This window comes from Equus caballus, chromosome 9 (genome assembly GCF_041296265.1).
Source record: "Equus caballus isolate H_3958 breed thoroughbred chromosome 9, TB-T2T, whole genome shotgun sequence".
Classification (NCBI taxonomy): domain Eukaryota; kingdom Metazoa; phylum Chordata; class Mammalia; order Perissodactyla; family Equidae; genus Equus; species Equus caballus.
The window spans coordinates 85,286,803-85,307,368 of NC_091692.1; the positions used below are offsets into that span (position 1 = coordinate 85,286,803).

At 36.5% G+C, this 20,566-nt stretch overlaps 1 long non-coding RNA gene across 2 annotated transcripts in view; it reads left to right on the forward strand.

Annotated features, from left to right (window-relative positions):
* Window positions 1-20,566, forward strand: part of LOC106781012 (uncharacterized) — a 118,418-nt gene that overhangs the window by 29,454 nt on the left and 68,398 nt on the right. For both annotated transcript variants that reach the window (XR_002810502.2, XR_001377504.3), the window contains exon 3: window positions 19,446-19,612. This is a non-coding gene — a long non-coding RNA (uncharacterized lncRNA). The remainder of the gene's footprint in view (window positions 1-19,445; window positions 19,613-20,566) is intronic.

Here is a 20,566-nt window from a genome sequence, read left to right on the forward strand (position 1 = left end):
CCACGTGGTCAGGGAGAGAGCATAAGTTGAGAACCTTGAGAAGATTTTAAGGACTAGGCCCAGAACTCGCTTCTGCTCACATCACTTTGGCCAGAAGTAGTCACAGAGCCAAAAAGGATTCTAAGAAATGTAATTATCCTCTATTCTTATGAAAAGGAAGAGAGATTGGGGAATGTCTAGTTGCTTGCTTTCATAGTCCCAAATTCATGTATCTCTACTCTAGACTTTTCCCTGAACCGAAAATAGACACTAAATAATAGCTAAGATTTACATGACATTTCAGTTTACAAGGTGCTCTCACTTACATTATAGTATTTGATCCTCAAAGCATCTTTGTGTGATATGCATTTTTATCCCTCCTTTATGGATGACGACACTGACATTCATGAGTCTAATCTTTCAACAGTTATCAAGCTTCTACTCTACACTGAATACTCTGCTAAGCATTAGTGGCACAAAGTTGACCCAGAAACAGTCTCTGTTCTATTGTTTATGTTCCAGTGTAAGAAACAGATATTAAATGAATAATAACATTAATAAATATCTGTTTGCAAATGAGATCAGTGCTCTGTAGGAAAGATACATGATTGTGCAAGAAAATATCTTTAAAAGAAGCATAGCCCACAAAGTCTCCTTTTGGACTTGATGAAAATATGAAAAAATTAGATTATGGCGATGGTTACAAAACTCTGTATATATACTAAAAATCACTAAATTGTACACTTTAAATGAGTGAATTTTATAGTATGTAAATTATATCTCAGTAAAACTGTCAAAAAAAGAAAAGAAATACATGCAGGAAAAAGTATAAGACCAATTTGCCCATTCCAAATGAGTCATACAGACTGTAAATACTTCAGACAATCAAAAGCGCAAAAAAGTACAAGAGTTTTCAATCACATCTTCAGTTTCCCTAGACCTTTTTTCTTTGATAAATCAGGAAATGTAAAGAGATGATATTTAAAAGGAAAATCCATGCCAACTCATTGACTTTTTATTCTTGAATTTTGTCTTATTCTTGGGGCAAATTATGTTAATGATACAAGAGAAGCCACATTTTCCCTTGATGGCTTCTTCTAAAGCAGAAACACATATTGATATAGTATAATGTCTATTATAATGTTTTTCAGTGACACAATAGACATTGAAAGTAAAAATAAAACAAAACATACAAAAATATAGTCTAAACTGAGGGGCACAAGGAAAGGTTCCTTGGAGAACACTAAACCTGATATCTGAAAATGATTTGGAGTTAATAAGGGAAGAAGGAAGGAAGAAGAACATTCTGAAGAGAGGAGATGGTGCATGCAAAGGAGTAATTAATATACAGGAGGCAGCTTGTGTGGCAGGAGAACAGACCAGAAGCAAAAATCAGGCTAGAGAGGCCAGGAAGAAATAGATTATGTCAGGTCTTGGCCTATAGGACAAGTTAAGATTTTTCATTTTCCCCTCCCAAAACAACAGGAAACTATTGACAATTTTTAAAGTGGAGAGGCAAGGGCAATTTTGGGAAGAACTTTTTTTTTGTTGTAGAGTCTATCTCTACAATTTAAATTGCCTAAGTTCAGCTTCAAGTGGTTGAGTTGGGATCTTGAACTCAAGTCACCTGACTATGGAGGCCACTGGAAGGTATAAAGTGTAGTCAGTGATGGGCTTCAATAAAAATCTGTTGAGTTGTCTCTTCTTGCAATTGGCCCTTTCTAATGCTTTAGGAGCAGAAGAAAGAAATCCAAAGTGAGGGGGTAACTATTTCATTTAATCTGCCGAAATTTAAGCACAAAAGAACAGGGCTAATTTGTAAGTGAACATATCAGATCTTACCAAAATCAATGAGAGCCAAGTCCTCACCGAACTAGTTCTTTTGGAAAGATCCCCACATATCCCAGTTGTGCTGAGTGGCAACAGAGAATAAGCATGGACTTTGAAATCAAAAGACCTATGTGGAACCCCAGCTCCACCACTCTCCAACTGGCCAAACTTGGGCAAACAATTTTCTCTCAGAATCTGGGTCTAGAGAAAGATATGAATGGCATACTCACAGATCTACTTTGTGGCAATGCCTCCGACAATTGTCTTCCTTTTCTCTCTCTCTCTCTCTCCTCTTCCTGTTCTTCCTTCTTTCCTTTCTTTCAATCATGAGTATTAAAAGCCCCTTTCTTGCCCCATCTCCCCTAGTATGTTTTGCCAAGACAGTACTGATTGCTTCCTACCATGATGGTCGTTCTTATTTCTATGCCTCCTTGGCTTCCTCTGGCTGGAATGGCTTTCATTTCTTACTGTCTTCATGAGATTTTACTCATCCTTCAAGATCTAACAGAAGTATCACTTCTTCATTGCCATCTTTTCTATTTCCACTTTCCCGCCTCCCCCCATAGAATTGATTGCTTCTCTCTTTTGTTTACCCCAACCAGACCTTGTACATATCTCTATGGTAAAAAAGATCCCAGCTCCAAACTATTCTATGCCTATGTTTAATATTTCACATCTGATTACGCCTGGCTCATTGATGGAGCAGAACTGTCCTGAGACATTCTATAAGAAGGAAGGGGGCACCTCTTGGAAGATAATTGTTCCTAGTAAGGAAGCCAGGGAAGGAAACTTGTTTTAGCCTTTGGAAAAAAGGAAAACAGTATGGTGCCTACCACTAGGATTTACCCCACCCCTTTCCCATATCCCTGTCCCACCCATTCTTTGGGTTTAGCATTGGATTTAGTCAAAGATAGAGTTTATCTTCTTTGCAAGATCATATTGAGTGATTGTGCCTGCCTGGAATAATGGGTTGAGATGTGTTTTGCATCTGTAGCTAGTCTCAGTGAAAAGGAGTCTCGTGATCCATTAACAATGTTTGCCAGTGTCTTAGAAAATGAGAGTGACCACACACATATATGCACATTTACCATCCCTGGACCAGACAATTTCTAAGTGCACGACTAGTCCTGAAAGTTTATGAATAAGATCTAATCAAATATGACCTCTATTTAATGCTACACAAATTATTCTGAGGTCTACATTATGAAGATCAGCGTCAATGGAGTATTGATTAATGGAGATTTCTGTGTGATGGACTGTTGTATAAACCAACTTTGTCTGTCCTTATTCTTATGCTGCATCCACATTTAGCACTTCACAGAACAGGTTTATTAACGAAGTTATCTAGTGTTGTTATCTTTTACAATGCATGATGAACTCTTATCTGCTTCATTTTGGTTTAATTTGAGAGACACAAGGTTCTCTTCAGTATGCAAAATGCTAAGGATACACTGATGAATAACACCGGTGCCTTTCTTAAATGTGTTCTCTAGCAATTTAGGTAACACAGGTGTGGAAACAAATGAATAAAATATAGGATGAGGTGTGCAATCACAGAAGTTTCCACCACTGCTTCCCAAACTTTTCCACCTAAATTGCAGAGAGAGAGATTGCCTACATAGAAGAATCTGAAGCCACGACGCACAACAGGCAGTCATAAGAGTAAATATTTTCTAAGGATTCTTGTCTGTTATCTTAAGAAAACTTTAAAGAATTCTACACAATAGTTTATCTGCTTGTTCTAATTTATAGGTTTTTTTACATTTTAAAGTCTTCAAATATAATTGGTGAATAAAAAGTGTTCTGGGTTTCCCACATGGATTCCTGGGACCTTCATATACCTATATGGATATATAGACCTAGCTCAAGAAGCAAGAATTATTCCAGTAGAGAAGGATTATAGAATGCACAGAGAAGAAGCTATTAGTCTTGTTTTGCAAGTGGAAATAAGATAAAGCTTCCTAGTTGAGACCAGACCTGAGTGGAGAGCAGGAAAGGTAATTCATTTGGAAAAAAGAGTTTGTGTAAAGACGTAGAGGTATTAAATAGACAGCCTACCCAGGAAACTGCACAAAGTTTTATACTGTTGAATATGAAGTTTCCAGATTGAGCACAGCATGCATATGGCTGGAGAGAGAGAGGGAGAAGCCAATATGTACAATAAGCAATTCTGTTAGAAACATCACATTCTTTGTAAATATGTATTTTTCATTATTTATAATTGCTCCTGTCCTTCTTGCTTAACTTCCCACTCACAGACCAAAGGACAGGTCAGATGGAAGCATTTTTTTTTTTTTCACTTCATTCATAAACTGTACTTCAAAACCAAATCATCCATGGCAAACCTCTGCTTGGCCTTGGCCACCTATCAAAGACCCCCTCTCACTGGTGATCAACGGTTCTTCTGGCACTGGAATGGAGCCAAGAGGAAACAGCCACTGATGAAAGAGGGAGGCAGCAATGCAGTGAGACCAAAACTTCCTGACCAGTGTGCAGGCTGAGTGTTTCTTCTTAATAAAAAGCATTCTGCTGGCGTGGGGATCATTCACTGAATGACCCACACAGGGGTGGCAATATCCTCCGAAAATCATTAATAATCCACCTTCTGTGTTTAACCTCCTGATCCTTTTGAGGAAATATTTACAGTCGAAAGCTAGACCGTGTTGCACAACACCAGCTCTACTTTGAGGGCCTGTGAACCAAAAACCTTTGAAGATGACCCCTCAGCCTTCTTTGGCAACCTGCCATAATAGAACCCTTGTCACTTACTGATTCTGGTTCTCACCAGAAAGAACTTGAAGAGGTCTCCACATGCACAGAATTAGAAGCGATAATATTTTTCTTCCTGAGATCCAAACGGACTTTAAACGATATTCATAGTGCACGTTATCTTTGAAGTCTTCTGTAAATTTTTCTCAGATGGAATAATGGGCTATATTTCCAAATTCTTTTGGATTGTGTTTACATCTTATGCAATCTTGAGATTGCTATAGTAAAGATGGTGCTGGGAGTAGTGGGAATTGTAAGTAAGAGCGGTTCCACAGTAGTGAGATCTCAAAATACATTATGCTAGTGAATGACTGAGTACTGCACCTCGATCTCTGACTTCCAGCTTCCAGAACTGTGAGAAAGTAAATTTGTGTTGTTTATATCACCCAATCTGTCTCATTTTGTTATGGCAACCCTAAAAAATGAATACAGATTTTGGTACTGGGAAGTGAGATGTTGCTGTCACAAATACCTGAAAACACAGTAAAATACACTAAAAAGTAACTTTGGAACCAGTAATGGATAGAGGCTAGAAGAGTTTTGAGGTGCAGTTTAGAAAATCCTAGATTTCCTTCAAGAGACTGTTGGTAGAAATATGGACATTCAAGGTGCTTCTGGTGAGGTTTCAGATGGACATAAGGAACATGTTATTGGACATTGGAGGAAAGATGATCCTTGTAACAGAGTGGCCAAGAACTTGGCTGAATTGTGTTCTAGTTTTTTGTGGGGTAGCAATTGTGAGTGAAGAACTTAGATATTTAGCTGAGGATATTTCCAAGCAAAGTGTTAAAGGTATGGCCTGGTTTCTCCGTACTGCTTTAGTAAAAGGTGAGAGGACAGAGACAAATTAAAGAAGAAATTGTTAAGCAAAAAGGAATCACAAGTTGAAGATTTGGTAAAAATCTATCCCTACTGCCAAACATGAGAAAGCATGTTCTGAGAGAGCAGCAAGGGTATGGTAGATAATCATTGGATAAAGAGATTATGGGATCCAATCAGCCAACGCAGAAGCCTGGAATAGAGCTGGGGTTATACCAGCAGAAACACCACCAGCTTGGACTAAATGGGACAGAGACCAGACAAAGAGAAGGAAGGCTGTTGGACTTGTGCGATTCTACAGGAAGAGACGACAGAGCTATGGCTGTGAAAGGAAAGGAAAGAGGAATGAGGAAGAGGAAAGAGAGGAATGACCTCAAATGTGGTTCAGAGATTGGCAGGGCTACCGCTGCCACCAGTGGGCACAAGTTAAAGGGGTGAGGCTCCTCCTTGGTGTCAGTAGGCCTGGCCACTACCATGGTGTCAGGAACAGAGCCATGCCCACCATTGGTCCCAGAAGGCAGAGCTGCCATCCCATTGGGTCTGGAGGACAGAGCATAAAGCCAAAAAAAGTTGTATTCTCAAGGCTTCTAATATAATGTAATTTGCCCTGCTAGGTTTCAGATTTGAGTGGGACGCATGATTTCTTTCTTCTTTCTGAGTTCTCTCTTGAAATGAGAATATCTATTCTATGCCTGTCCCACCACTGCATTTTGGAAGCAGATAACTTTTCAGGTTTACAATTTCACAGCTTGAGAGGAATTTTGCCTCAGCATGAATCATACCTTGACTGTCACTCACACTTGATTACTAAATGATATTTAGATGAGATTTTGGACTTAGAGTTGATACTGGAATAAAAGTTCTATGCTGTTGGGATAGAGGTAAATGTATTATGCTTGCAAAACAGATATGAATTTTGGAGGGCTAAAAGCTGGAATGTCATGGGCTGAATTGTGTTCTCCAAAATTTGTATTTTGAAGCTCTAACCCCCAGTACCTCAGAATGTGACAGTATTTGGAGATAAAGCCTTTGAAGATGTGACCAGGTTAAAATGAGGCCATTAGGGTGGGCCCTAATCCAATATGACCGAAGCCTTATAAGAAGAGGAATTTTGGACACACAGAGAGACATCAGGGATGCACATGCACAGAGAAAAGACCATGTGAGGACTCAGTGAGAAGGTGGCCATCAGCAAACTAAGGAGAGAGGACTCAGGAGAAAGCAAACGTGCTGACACCTTGATCTTGGACTTGTAGCCTCCAGAACTATGAGAAAATAAATTTCTGTTGTTAAAGTCACTCAATCTGTGCTATTTTGTCGTGGCTGCCCTAGGACACTAACACACTTCTCCTTTGCTAATCTCCAAATACATAATTAATTACCTAACTGTGTCATTTCTACTCCTTAAAAAAACCTCACGAATCCACTCACTTCTTTTGGTCCATAAGGCTATGACCATTTCTATGATTGTCATAGTATTTCTTACCTGGACAAGACAGACAATTTCTTAATAGGTCATCAAGTGTCCTATCTTATCTTCCTACAATCTATTCTCTTTAGTAATAGTAATATTACTCAAAATCCATTGATGGAAACCCCATAGGGTCTAAAACTTCTCCTGACTGGTTGACATTACTTATGAGTCCCACCCAGCTCTTGCCTGCCTCTCCCTCTCTGGCATCCTTTCTCTCCAATGGCCCCTTCACTCTCCACGCTATATCTTCAGGGCGCTTATGTTCTTTCACTCTTACCATCAATATTTGGTCCATTTTCTCTGCCATTACAATTTGTCCCACCCTCTGAACCCCACAACAAGGTTAGTTTATCATATGACACACTTCCACAGCATCCTCCATTTCCCTTTAATAATGTTTGTGATATATTGTTGCAAATCGCATTCAGTGGGGATCATCCTAAACTGGCTGAGATCCTGGAAGACCAGGAAATTATCTTATTCACAGCTGCATTTCCATTGTGTAGAGTATAATGCTTCGTGCACAGAAAGTACTTAATAAATATTGACTGCATGCTGTTAATTCTATAGTTAACCTGGATTTGAAACCTGACTAACTGGATCCCTCCACTGTATAAACTTATTTTCTTTGTTTCACTTGCAAAACATAGAGGCCAGGTTAAAAAAAATAGGTAAATATATAGACAGATATAAAATATCTATATCTATACACACACATGCATTCAACTTTTAAGGAATAACTGTGAGAGTCAATATAAATTCAGCTGAATCCACTTTATCTATGGTTTGAGGGCAACAGAAGCATCACCAAGCAATTCAAATAATGAGTCTGAGACACAGACATAGCTATGTCCCAATTTCTTTATTTTTCCTGTACTCAGCTAAGCCAGGGGAGAACCTTCACATGTTTTAGTTTGGTTTTCAGCATTAAGGGAAGAAAAAAATAAGTTATCTGATGAAACTAATTGGAAGTTAACCAAATTCTCTGTTCATTATCTGATTGATATGATTTCTTTAACTGAGTCTATAATTACCAGGTGAGCTTTCCCTGTAGCTCAATTTCCAAATGGAGGTATGGTCAGAAGTGCAAGATGAGTGAAGCCTGGGAAAATTGAGGGACTAGCTGGCCTGAGGATTTCCTGGGAAAGTGAAATAAACCATAAGAATCAGATGGAGTCTGTGTTCTCTTTATGGAGATGCTGCCTGGAGAACATTTCTCTTAGCCCAAGGAGTCATAGCCCATGTTTTTTTCAGCAATAAACTATACCCTGTTTGTTTATAAGTCTACCTTCTTGGGTCTAGAACTTTTCTCTTTGTGCCTTTAGATTAAAATTATAATAGGTCATTCACTTAATCAAACAAGCAAAAATTCTGATCACCTGTTTGTATATCAGGAACTCTGTTGGGGATAGAATAATAAATGAAACAGATACTATTCTTGAACTCTGGGGAGTTACTGTTTATAAAACATTTTATGAAAGTATTGTTTTCTGTATTCTCCAAACTACCCCAGGAAGCAGATGTTGAAATGAAGCTAAGACAATGCAAGTGAATTTCTCAGCCTCATAGACATATATAATTGAAGGAGCTAGAAATTGCATTAAGTTCATCTGACCCAACTCTGGTGTTCTTTCCACTGCCCTGTGCCTCTATATAAGTGAATATCATCATTCCCAAAGAAGCAGTGATTTCTAATTGTGCTGACAACCAGAGGAGAGGAACAATCTCTGTCTAAAGATGATTGAGGAAGAATTTAAGTGAAGCGTTCTGAAGAATCAGAAACAGATCTGGCTCTGTCTCTCTTGCCATTCAAAAAAGAGCTCTAATTTATAAAATTTGATGAGGTAGAGATAACTAGAGCTAAGTGTATCCAATTTTCTTTTAATTCCTGGGCACTTGAGAGAAATTTTCAGCACTTAAGTTGAGGCCAGGAGATTAGCTCTGTCCAACGGGCTGTAAGGTAAAGTGACAGGGGATATATCCTGGTGAGGTGGTGTCCTTAAGAAGAGCCTTTAGGTAAGAACTTACTTTGAAAACAGAGTAACGATAGCATCAGCTATTATCAGACAAGAAAAGATGACAAGGGTCATCAAACTGGTGCAGAACTTTTAAAATATATATATATAACTGAGTATAGGGTCCAGGTCTTTGAAATGTTCTATTCAAATAGTCAGGCTGGGCTGGGCTTACCCCAGTGAGGTTGTGACTAGGGTGAAAATATTTACAGTTTCCTGAAACTTTCTCTCTTAAAAATTCAGGTTTAGTTTATAATTCCATCAAGTGTAGGGTCAAAATATATAATATTTGGAAGTACTCATTACATAGAAGAATTTGGGAAACACAGGTATTTATAAAGGAAGCATACTTTTGCCCATGGGTACTCATTTTGTGATAATATTATTAAATTTTTTAAATTAAACTTTAATTTTGAGATAATTGTAGATTTGTATGCAGTTGTAAGAAATAAATCAGAGATCTCATGTAACCTTTACCCGGTTACTCCAACGGTAATCACTTGCAAAACTATGGTACAATATCAAAAATAGAACATTGACGTATTGACATTGATGCAGTCAAATACAAAGCATTTCATCACCACAAAGATCCTTCATGTTTCCTTTTTATAGCCACGCTCACTTCCTTCCAACTTTCATCCCATCCTTAACCTGGACAATGACGAATACATTTGTATAATTTTAGGACATGAAAACGCAGGTGGGCTTTCCTCATTAGGAACACTTCTCACATGTTATCACACATCATTGCTAGGAGAATTAAGTACATCTCTATGTGATGCCACTAGCAGGAGATACTCTAAAACTTGGGTCTGGTGTCCCCTAGACTTTGTACATGTGCCTTTTTCCTTCCATGAGTCCTTCTAGTGAATTGTCAAACATGAGGGTAGTGTTGGGAACTCCCAACACAGTAGTTTTTTTATTTCCATTAATGTCAAAGTATTTTTTGAATTTCCTCTGAGACTTCCCGCTTGATTCATGGACTAGTTGAGTTTTCAGTGTGGTTTATAAGTATATGGAGATTTTTCTGTTATCACTCTGTTGTGGATTCCTAGTTTCATTTCATTGAGGTCTGAGAACAATTATTTTCAGTTTGTTAAATTTGTTGTTGTTTTTTTTAAGATTTTATTTAATTTATTTATTTATTTATTTTTTCTCTCCAAAGTGCCCCGGTACATAGTTGTATGTTCTTCATTGTGGGTCTTTCTAGTTGTGGCATGTGGGACACTGCCTCAGTGTGGTTTGATGAGCAGTGCCATGTGCTTTCCCAGGATTCGAACCAACGAAACACTGGGCCGCCTGCAGCAGAGTGCGCGAACTTAACCACTTGGCCACGGGGCCAGCCCCTGATTTTTTTTTTAATGTCCCAGGATAAGGTCTACCAAGGTAGTGCTCAATGGGTGCTTGAAAAAAATGTATATTCTTCTATTGTTGGATGGACTCCTCTATGTCAAACGGGTCCTGCTGGTTGATGGTGTTTGAGTTCTTCTATATCCTTGTTGATAATTGGTCTATTTGTTTTATTAATTGTTGAGAGAGGGGTGTTGAAGTTTGCAAATATTTCTATGGATTTGTCTGTTTTTCTTTTGAGTTCTATCCAGTTTTGTTTCATATATTTCAAACTCTGTTTTTTTGGTGCATTCACATTTAGGAAAGCTATATCTTCTTGGTAGAGTGACCCTTTTATGATAATATAATGTCCCTCTCTATCTCTGATAATTTTCTTTGCTCTGAATTATACTTTAGTAATGTTAATTTAGTCACTCCTGTTTTCTTTTTTCTTTTTTTTTTGGTGAGGAAGTTTGGCCTTGAGCTACCATCTGCTGCTAATCTTTCTCTGTTTTATATGTGGGATGCCACCACAGCATGCCTTGATGGGCAGTGTGTGTGTCTGTGCCCAGGACCCAAACCTGTGAACCCTGGGCTGCTGAAGCAGAGCATATGAACTTAACCACTGTGCCACTGGGCCTGCCCCACTCCTGTTTTCTTTCAATTAATATTTGCATGGTATATCTATTTCCCTTCATTTACCTTCAATCTTCTGACAGTGTTATGTTTGGAATGAGTTTAATATAGTCAGCATATAGTTGGGTCACGTTTTTAACCATCTTGTTATGTTTGTCTTTCAATTGGTATATTTAGACCATTTATATTTAATGTAATTATTGACATGTTAAGGCTTGCATCTCCCATTTTATTTTATTTTTTTTTCTTTTTGTTCTTTTTTACTTATCTGTTTTCTTTCTCCTGCCTTTCTGTGGGTTACTTGAATTTATTTTAGAAGTTCACTCTGATTTCTCTATATTGGTTTGGATGTATTTCTTTGGATAGCAATTTTTAAGACTTTCTTTCTTTTTTTCTTTCTTTATTGAGGAAGATTAGCCCTGAGCTAACATCTGTGTCCACCTTCCTCTATTTTATATGTGGGACACTGCCACAGCATGGCTTGACAAGTGGTGCATAGGTACGTACCTGGGATCCAAACTGGTGAACCCCAGGCTGCTGAAGCAGAGCATGCAAACTTAACCACTACGCCACTGGCCCGGCCCCTGGATAGCAATGTTTAATGGTTGCTTTAGTTACTACATAACATAACACTTACATGTACATTACTTAACACAGTTTCTGGTGTCATCATTTTTCCAGTTCAAGTGAAATATAGATATCTTACCTCCTTTACAACTCTTATCTTTCCTGTGTACGATATAATTGTCTTAAATATTTCCTCAACATACATTTGTTATTACAGTTTTAAGTTCAAACTTTTTTGTTTCTTCTTTATGTCTTCAATTTCTATTTGGAGACTTTCTATTTCATTGTCAAGGCTTTCTATTTTTCCATGTTATAAGCATGTTTGTAAGTGCTTGTTAAAACACTTTTATGATGGATGCTTTAAAATCTTTTTTAGATAATTCTAAAGTCTCTGTTGCATTTATTTTTGCTCTTTTTTAATTGTGTTTGGTTTTTGTTGTGACAAGTGGTTTCTTTTTGCTGAATCTGAGACATTTGGAGTATTATGTTATGAGACTCTGGATCTGATATAAACCATATATTTTAGCTGACTTCTTTTGACAATACTTCACCAGGGGAAGGAGGGAGGCTGCCTTGTTACTGCCAGATGGGAGTGGAAGTGCAGCTTCCCTCTCAGCCTTTCTTGACACCCAAAGGGGTGATTCTGGGTAATCCTGGGGAAGGTGGGAATTCTGCTCCCCACGAGGCCTCCAGTGATATCTCCCTGACTGGGTTGGATAGGAGTGGTCTCCACCAACACCATAAGGACTATGGCTTTGTTACTGTGGGATAGCACTAAATGTCCTTACTTTCCATTGTGATTCCTCGACACCAACCAAATGAGACGTGTAAGGGTATTTCATTATTGCCAAATGGGAGTGGAAGTACAAACTCCTCACTCGGCCTTCTCTAAAATCATCGCACTGGGGAGATTGGGATACCTTGTTGCAGCCACACAAGGGTGGAAATTTGGCTCTCCATTCAGCCTCTGTTGGCATAGGCAGGGATGGAGCCACAGTTTATTTTGTGGTGTTTGGCTGGAGTAGTGCGGTTATTTTGTAAAAATTTTCTGTCTTATTAGGTGGCTCCTTTCCTAGTCTTTTGTCTTGAAGGGACAGGCCATTTATTTATTTATGTCTGTGCCCAGTGACATTTCTGGGTTACTGCCTTTTTGAGCCCTAAATCTGGGTTATATGAGGCAAAAAAAAAGACAAGAGAACTTACCAACATATCACTCTTTGCGTTTCAAGGTCCCTAGCTGATCTGCCTTCTCTCCATCTTTTCGAGTGTTCTTATGTTTGTTTTGTATATAATATACTGAGTTTTTTGTTGTACTAAGCAGGAGGAATAGGGAAAAATACATCTACTCCATCTTCCTAGAAGTGATTTCATATCATTTATTTTTATTCCAAAGAGTGTCGTCAATTTTTCTTTTTTCTTGCTTGCTTACTTCCCTTCTCTTTCCTTCTATTCCTTTCCCTTCCCTTGTCTCTTCTCTCCACTCTCTTCCCGCCTTGTTCTTTCTCTCCTTCTCTTTCTTCTTCTCCTCTCTATTTTCCCCTGTTCTAGCTATTCTTTATTTCTCATTTTGCATTTGCTCTTTGTATCCTTTTCTAAATTTATTTTAATGCTTATTTTATCACAAGCTAACCAAATATCAAAGCAGAGACCATGGTGACCTTCTAATTCCTTCTTCTTCTTTGTTTCAATATGTGCAAACCTGAGTTGTTGCTTGGGGAGTCACCACTAAAGTAATTTTGTTTTTATAGGCCTCTTTTGGTCTGCATTCTCTTCCTTTAGATATAGTCACAACATCCTATGTTTCTCCGCCAAAGTAATTCTACAGAAACCTTCAGCAAAATAACTTTTCCAACATCATAAAAAGAGAATGACTTTTGGATTTAGGTGGAGCTGGGTTTGAATCTTAATTCTATATTCTTTTAGTTATGTAATTATGGGCAAGTGATCTAACTTCCCTTGCTGGATTTCTTCTCAGTAAATTAGAGATTTAATGAGATAATGCTTGCAAAGTACCAAATACAATTCCTGGTACATAATAAGTGCTCAATAAATATTAGTTAAATCTGGAATTAATAAATCTTAATGGTCTTTAGCCTCCAAAGCCCACTTTAACCAGTTTTATCAGCCTTATTTCTGGAGAGTTAGTATATATCTATCATTATTTGTTGCTGTTATTTCTATTATTTTATTATTATTAGATAGGATTGTTGTGTTTTGAATAGAAGTTTCTGAAATAATTGAAAGAATTCATTGACCATCATTATTATCATCATTATTATCTTCATCCAACTCAAGCTGCCATTTTATCACAAACAAGTCCTTAAACAAATATTTGTTTGATTAATAAAGGAATATTTCCTGAGCACATACTCTTAGCCTCTCATTTATGATGCTATGGCTATCATCAGATCCAGTGTCAAATATAGCATTTTGTGATCATGGTTACTTTGCTTTTCATTTGTTATGACAGAAAGACTGCTTGAAGAAAGTCTACATAATAATTGATAATTGTTGATTTGAGACAAAGTTACTTCTACCATTATCATTTCACATGCAAAACAGCCCAAGTAGGGATTATTTCAGAAAATGAGCTCCTGTGCTTGTTTATCTGTGATATCGGTTGATTTTGGACTAGATGAGTTAAGTGCAAGAGAAAATATAAAAGTCATTTTAAAATTGCAAATGCATAGAGGAAAAGTTTCATTATTGAAAATCTAGTCATAGTTGGTGAAAGCTAAGTTTATTTCAGTTAGAAAGGGAGTCTCCAACTATATTCCTCAATATTTTTCATAAATTACTTCTTATACTTGTATTTATTAAAACATCTTGCATTTTAATAAACCAAAACCATGGCATAAGGCTATAATTTATAAATTGTACTATTCTCATCTTATTCCTTTTCTGATGAGTCACTGTCCCCAGAACAACTATTTTCACTTATATTTGTGGGGTTTTTTCTGGTAGTTTAACTCATACTGAATATTCTGCTTACAAAACTATGTATCAATTTAATATATTTTCCATTGATTTTGTATATTGGTATTGAAGATTTATTGTTTTTATCCAATTCCCTTATCTACTATTATCATTACAATATCATCATGTAATGAGTTATAATTAAATTATTATTTGGTGTTTAATTTTTCTGAATATGTAAGTATTATTCATTACTAAGGCAAAATTGTGATTAATGTCTATTTTGGGGTAAATTTTTCTGCTGTAATTGTTTTTTGATTGCTTGGTTTTTATGTTTCTTCTGTCAAAATTTCTTCTCAAGCCTTTCAAATTAGTGTAAAGCCCATCTGTATACTATTTTCCTCATGATCAAGCATATCAAATATGCCATCATTTCCATTTTCTTTAGATAGATAGTCCTCCAGACAACCTTTCGACCATCTCACTTTAGACCATCCTTGGACTTCCCCTTATCTCTACCCTGAGTTACAGCTCCTACTTTTGGATAATTTTTGTGAACTTGCATTTGATGTACATAGTGTTTAACTTTGTGTTTTTATTCAATGCTCATATTTTGGTTTATCATTTTACTGAGTAAATAATTTTAGGTTGAAAGTGATTTTTAAACAGAATTTTGAAGAAATTCCTCTATTATGGTTTAGCTTCTAGTATTATTTTTAAGAAGTTTAATGCCATCCTATTTCTTTCGAAATGCGGAACATTTTGTATTCTCCTGAAAATTTTAGGATTTTTCTCTCTTTGCTATTGTTTTGAACTTCCATGATGATGTGTTTTTGTGTACATCTTTTCTGTTTTGTTACTTTTGGCACTCCAGAGACGCTCGTGCTTTCATTCAGAGATATTTTCTTAATTCATTTTCTTTTTTTATCATTTTCTCTTTTCTATTTTATTTTTTTTCTTCTTCCAAAACTCCAATTATTTGCTGTTGAATATCTGGGATTTATTAACCAGCTTTATCTTTCCTATTTTTCATTTCTGTATCTTTTTGTTTATTTTTTGGGAAATGACATCAACTTTAACTTCTAAATATAATATTGATTCGTTTTAGTGTGAAAAATTTTAATTTAAAAATGTTTTTATTATCTGATTGTTCCTTTTATATAGCATCGTGTTCTTGTTCTATGGATAAATTGTATTCTTTCATCTATCTGAGAATATTAAATACAGTGTTTTAAAAATACTCTTTTTTCCTGTTATTTGTATGTGTCTTTTTCTCCAAGCTTCTTTTTATTACTATTATTATTTCTTTTGGTCTTTGTGTTCTAAATTGGAAGGCTTCCTTAATTTATTGGTAATCCTTGGCAGTCTATTGATAATTAATAATGAGGTACTATAAAGCTTATGAGAAGTTCTGTGTGCATGGGTTAGACTTGTCAACTGGTGAACTTTTGAATGAGATGGCATGGTGGGGACCAGGTTATTTCATTCAAGGTATACCCAAATAACAAGAGTTTCAAGTTTAGTTTCAGAGGTTTTAGTTTCACCAGAGAACACCCTACCGATCTTCTGCTTAAGAAAGACATGACTGAGAGGGTAGAGAATAGGGAAAATGGCCATGGTGAATTGTTGACTACCCATGCTTTTGTAATCTAGGAAAGGAAGGGAGCTGAAAGTCTATTCATTCAGTCTCTTTGTTATACTTACTCTTCCTGATTTCTCTACTGAGTCTAGTATCCTTGAGTCAGAGGTCTCTCTGGCTCGATTTATTCTCAGAATGAATCTCCTACTGGAGTCAGCTAGAAATATTGCCTAATGCTGGAAGTAAGGACACAGTTAGATTCGTGTCTAATAGCCACATGTACAGTCTCTCAATGAATCCCGTTATTTGGGGCCTCTTTTTGACTCTGACATTTGATGGCACATGCTACTGCTAAGTTTTGAGAGTTTCTGGATTCTGTAACATAAATTATCTCACTCTTTAATGGCTTTCTTCTATTTAGGCACTTGGTATTCAATTTCTCTTCTTTGTTATTTCCTCCATTCACTTTTGATCTTTCTCAAATTTATTTGTTCTTTTTCTGCAGTTCTCTTCTCTTCCATTTTCTTTGTCTTTAGCATTCACAGCTTTGTTTCAATAAAGAGAAAATAATGACATGCATTTATTCAGCCATATGTAGCTAGAAGTCTTTCTAAATTGTTAAAAGAGAACCATTTTTAATTTTTTTTTTTTTAGTTCTAAGATTACCAGTGTAGATATTGGGCTAAAAGGAATAATCATGCATGCTATCTACAGAGCTGTGGTAAAGGTCATTGATATTTTGAGAAATTCTTCAGTCTAGATTGACTAGTTGAAAATTTCTGGATTAGAAAATCCTTTAGTGTGATATCTTCCTGTAATTGATCTAGAAACTAAAAAATAGAATTTAAATCAAAAGCACATAATAAATTCTACCATCTACCTAGATTTTTATGTTAGAATCCTGATGTTGTGGCTGATATCATCCTCTTCCTTTTACCCCATCCAATCAATCACCAAGCCATGGTGACTTTTCTTATGTCTTAAATCATCTGCTTCTCACTTTCTCCATGGCCAATAGTGAAGTCCAAATCACCATCATTTTTACTTAGATTTCTGTCATAGCCATCTACATGAATGGTTTTCTCTCTTTTCACCCATTCTTACTTGGTGGTCAGAGCCATCTTCTTAAATCATTGATATGCTCACATGATAATCTTCATGGAAACCATTCATAGCTGCCCATTCATCTTAGTATAAAGATTAAAACCCTTACCATGGTACATAAGACCCTGTGTGGTCTGAACTCAGCTGAATTCTCAGCTTCATCTCTCCCTTCTGGCTTTGTCCCTTCTGGTTTTGTCCCTTCTTTTAGTTCCTGCTATGTTGCAAGCTTCTCCCCAGCTAAGGACCTTCACTCAGTTATTTTGCCTAGAACTACTGAAATCTCAGAAACACTATCCCTTGCATGCTTAGCGTTCAGGGTCATTACTTGGTAGAGTGAGAGGTTAGGTCTGGGGGAAATCCTGAAACATTTGAAGAAGTTGCTGAAACCTCATCCCTAGCTGTGTGACTGTGAGTCACTTACAAGTTTAGGGGACCATACGTTTGCTCATTGTAGGTTGTTTAATCAAATAATGAACGCAAAATATTTATCGTAGTGCCTTGCAAATGATACATATTCAATAAATATTAGTTTTTCCCCCTTCTGCTGAATTATCAATAACTATTTGATGAAGGCATGAAAATTTGGAGAAAATGTCATACGCAGTAAGAAACACTATATTAATGCAAATTGACTGGTAAAACTTTCTTCTCTCAAAGTTTAATTAAAATTTTTAAAAATAATTTTAGTAAAAGCAATGAGTTCTGAAATAAATTACAGAAAGAGCTGTTTCTCAATTCTTTCAAGAATTTTCCTTACTTTTTTTCCTTTGTATACATTCCTAACCCAATGCATGTCATTTGCCAAGAAACAGACCCTTAAGATTTTTGAAGGAAAGCTATCCACAAATGTGAGGAATTCCATTTAGAAGGCAAACAGAAAATGTTAATGATAATGGCAATGCTAGTGTTGACTTTTACATTTATAGGGCGCATTTATCTTCAAAGCGCTACCCAAGCTTTCTGTACAGCAACGAAAAATTAAAGTGAAGATTTCTTACATATAATTGACTGCAAATTTACAGCATGGAGAAACAATGCCTAGATGTGGGAGCCAAATATTTCAGAGAGGCTTTTGTTTTATTCATTTATCCTGAACTTGATTCAGGGAGAAATACACTGAGAAATTTCCTCAAACAACTCCAAGACTTGAGGCAACTCATTGAATACCACTCTCACATGAGGTTTTAGAATTCATAATTCTTGGCCAAAAAATAATTCTTGTCAAAAAAATCTTTCACTTCCCCCAATCATATTATACCACATTCCCAACTGCAAGTGTCTGCAAAAATTTTTGTCTTCTCTTGCGCCTTCCTATTAAGGGTATAAGGGTACCAACTGTTTCTCCAAACGCTATGCTGACCATAGGAGTCAATAGCACAAAACATGGACCTGGATCAATTACTGTAGAGTTGGTTTACCCATTTCAAAGCTTACGACAACCTTGATTTGATTGCATAATCCAAGTTCAAAATCTCTGATCCCAGAATCTTATTCTAGCTTTATTTCAAAATACCTACGATGTATAACATGCGCATCTTATTATTGTTGTTTCTCGAAATCTCTACTCGCCCTGTTGTCCCTTCTCAGAGCATCAGTTTGTAGTTTTCTGCAAACTGTAAAATGAAGGAATTATATCACTCATACTGAATTGATTTTAGAGGAAACTATGTGTAGACTATATTCTTTGTTAACGTTTTTTGTTTTTTAATTTTCTGTTTGAAAGAAAATGTGCTATTTTTAATAGTATTAAGTTATATTACATATACTTTTATCTAAATTTGAATTTAAGATTTTCAACACTACTCACCCCGAGGAAAAGGATGGGATTTCTTAGAAAAGGTCAGGAATTTTGTTCCACTATTATTTGGATACTTTCTCATCACTGGCCATTGAGTATGTAGAAAACGTAAACCAATTTCCAATGTACCTTTAAGTTCAGTGCAACAAAGCTATCCTCAGCAAAAGAATAGGTATAAGATGTATTCCAAGTCCAAATTGTGCTTTACTGTTGATCTTTTTTTTTATTATTGAGTTTTTTTTCTTTTTCATTAATACTTTAAATTTTCAAAAGCCCCAGTTACATGAAAGTGGTAGGTCAGGGTAAAGAAAATGCACAGAGATGAAAGATACATGATGTCCTCAGGACCCTCTGGGAAGGCCTCATAGCCAATCTTCTCCTCAGCAGACAAAGACCTGGAAACTCAAAGAGAACAACTGACTACTTAAGTTCTACAATTCTCTTATCTTAGGGGATCTTTACATTTTTTCTTCCGACGACTTCTTTCTTCTTCTACAAAGTATCTTACTAGCTAAATATAACAGTTATCGCGCTCAGGTTAGGGAAAAAAAAACCCTATAATACAGGCAACAGAGATGGGAAGGATCTCGATCGCTGCATTCTCATTTCTCATTCTTTCTTTTTGAACAGAACCGAAGATGCAATTCAGCAGAACAGAGAAGCCTGGGGAAAAACCCGTTCTGAAGTCACAGCAGTAGAAAACTGTGAGCTAAATTAAGATAAAATGAAAAAACAGGGAGTGACAAAAAATATTGCAGACATCATGAAGATTATCCACTCATCTTGAAGATTAACAGGTATTATCTTCATTTAAACAATATATTTATATTCCATGATATTTTACGGGGAGCAGATCTAAACAGGAAGATATACTATTAAGGTGCTGGTCTATGGTGAGGGGGGGTTAAGAAGTATGTCCTCTTTAAGCACCAGAATCTTGACTGAATTCCCAGAGGATCCAGCTGGCTCAGATCTCACATCTTAAAGTTAGTAAAAGTGATTTCTTAACTCAGGTCTTAATAAAGAAAAAAGATAAATAATTTGTTGATAATGACAACCCACATCATTTATTAAACACTTTCATGTGGTAAACATTGTTCTAGGCACATGTTATGTGTATAATCGGCCCTCCATGTCTGCAGGTTCCCCATCTATGGATTCAACCAACCGCAGGGGGAAAGAGCTACTACAGTTGCATCTGTGCTGAACACGTGCAGATGTTTTTTCCTTGTCATTATATCCTAAACAATACACCATAACAACTGTTTATATAGCATTTACGTAGTATTATATGTTATAAATAATCTAGAGATGATTTAAAGAACACGGGAAGATGTGCGTGGGTTATATGCAAATACTACACCACTTTATATAAGGGACTTGCACATCTGTGGATTTTGATACTACAGGGGTCCTGGAACCAATCCCCGCATGGATACCTAGGGACGTCTGTAATCTCTTTGTATCCTCACCACTGTACTAGAAATCTAAAAGTAGGTTTAATTACCTCCATTTTGTTGTTGGAAAAATTGAGTCTTGGAGAAAGTAAGTCATGTATTTGTCCTACTGATTCTAAAGCCAAATTCCCAAAGTTATGCCTATGCCTATACACACCACATTTACACACAAACCCTCTAGTGCCCAGGTATAATTGTAGGAGAAGGCCTAGGATTAATTTACAATTTTTATCACTAAGGAATATCAGGGAAGCACAGTTCTACTTCGGTTTAACTAAAATTTATCACACATCT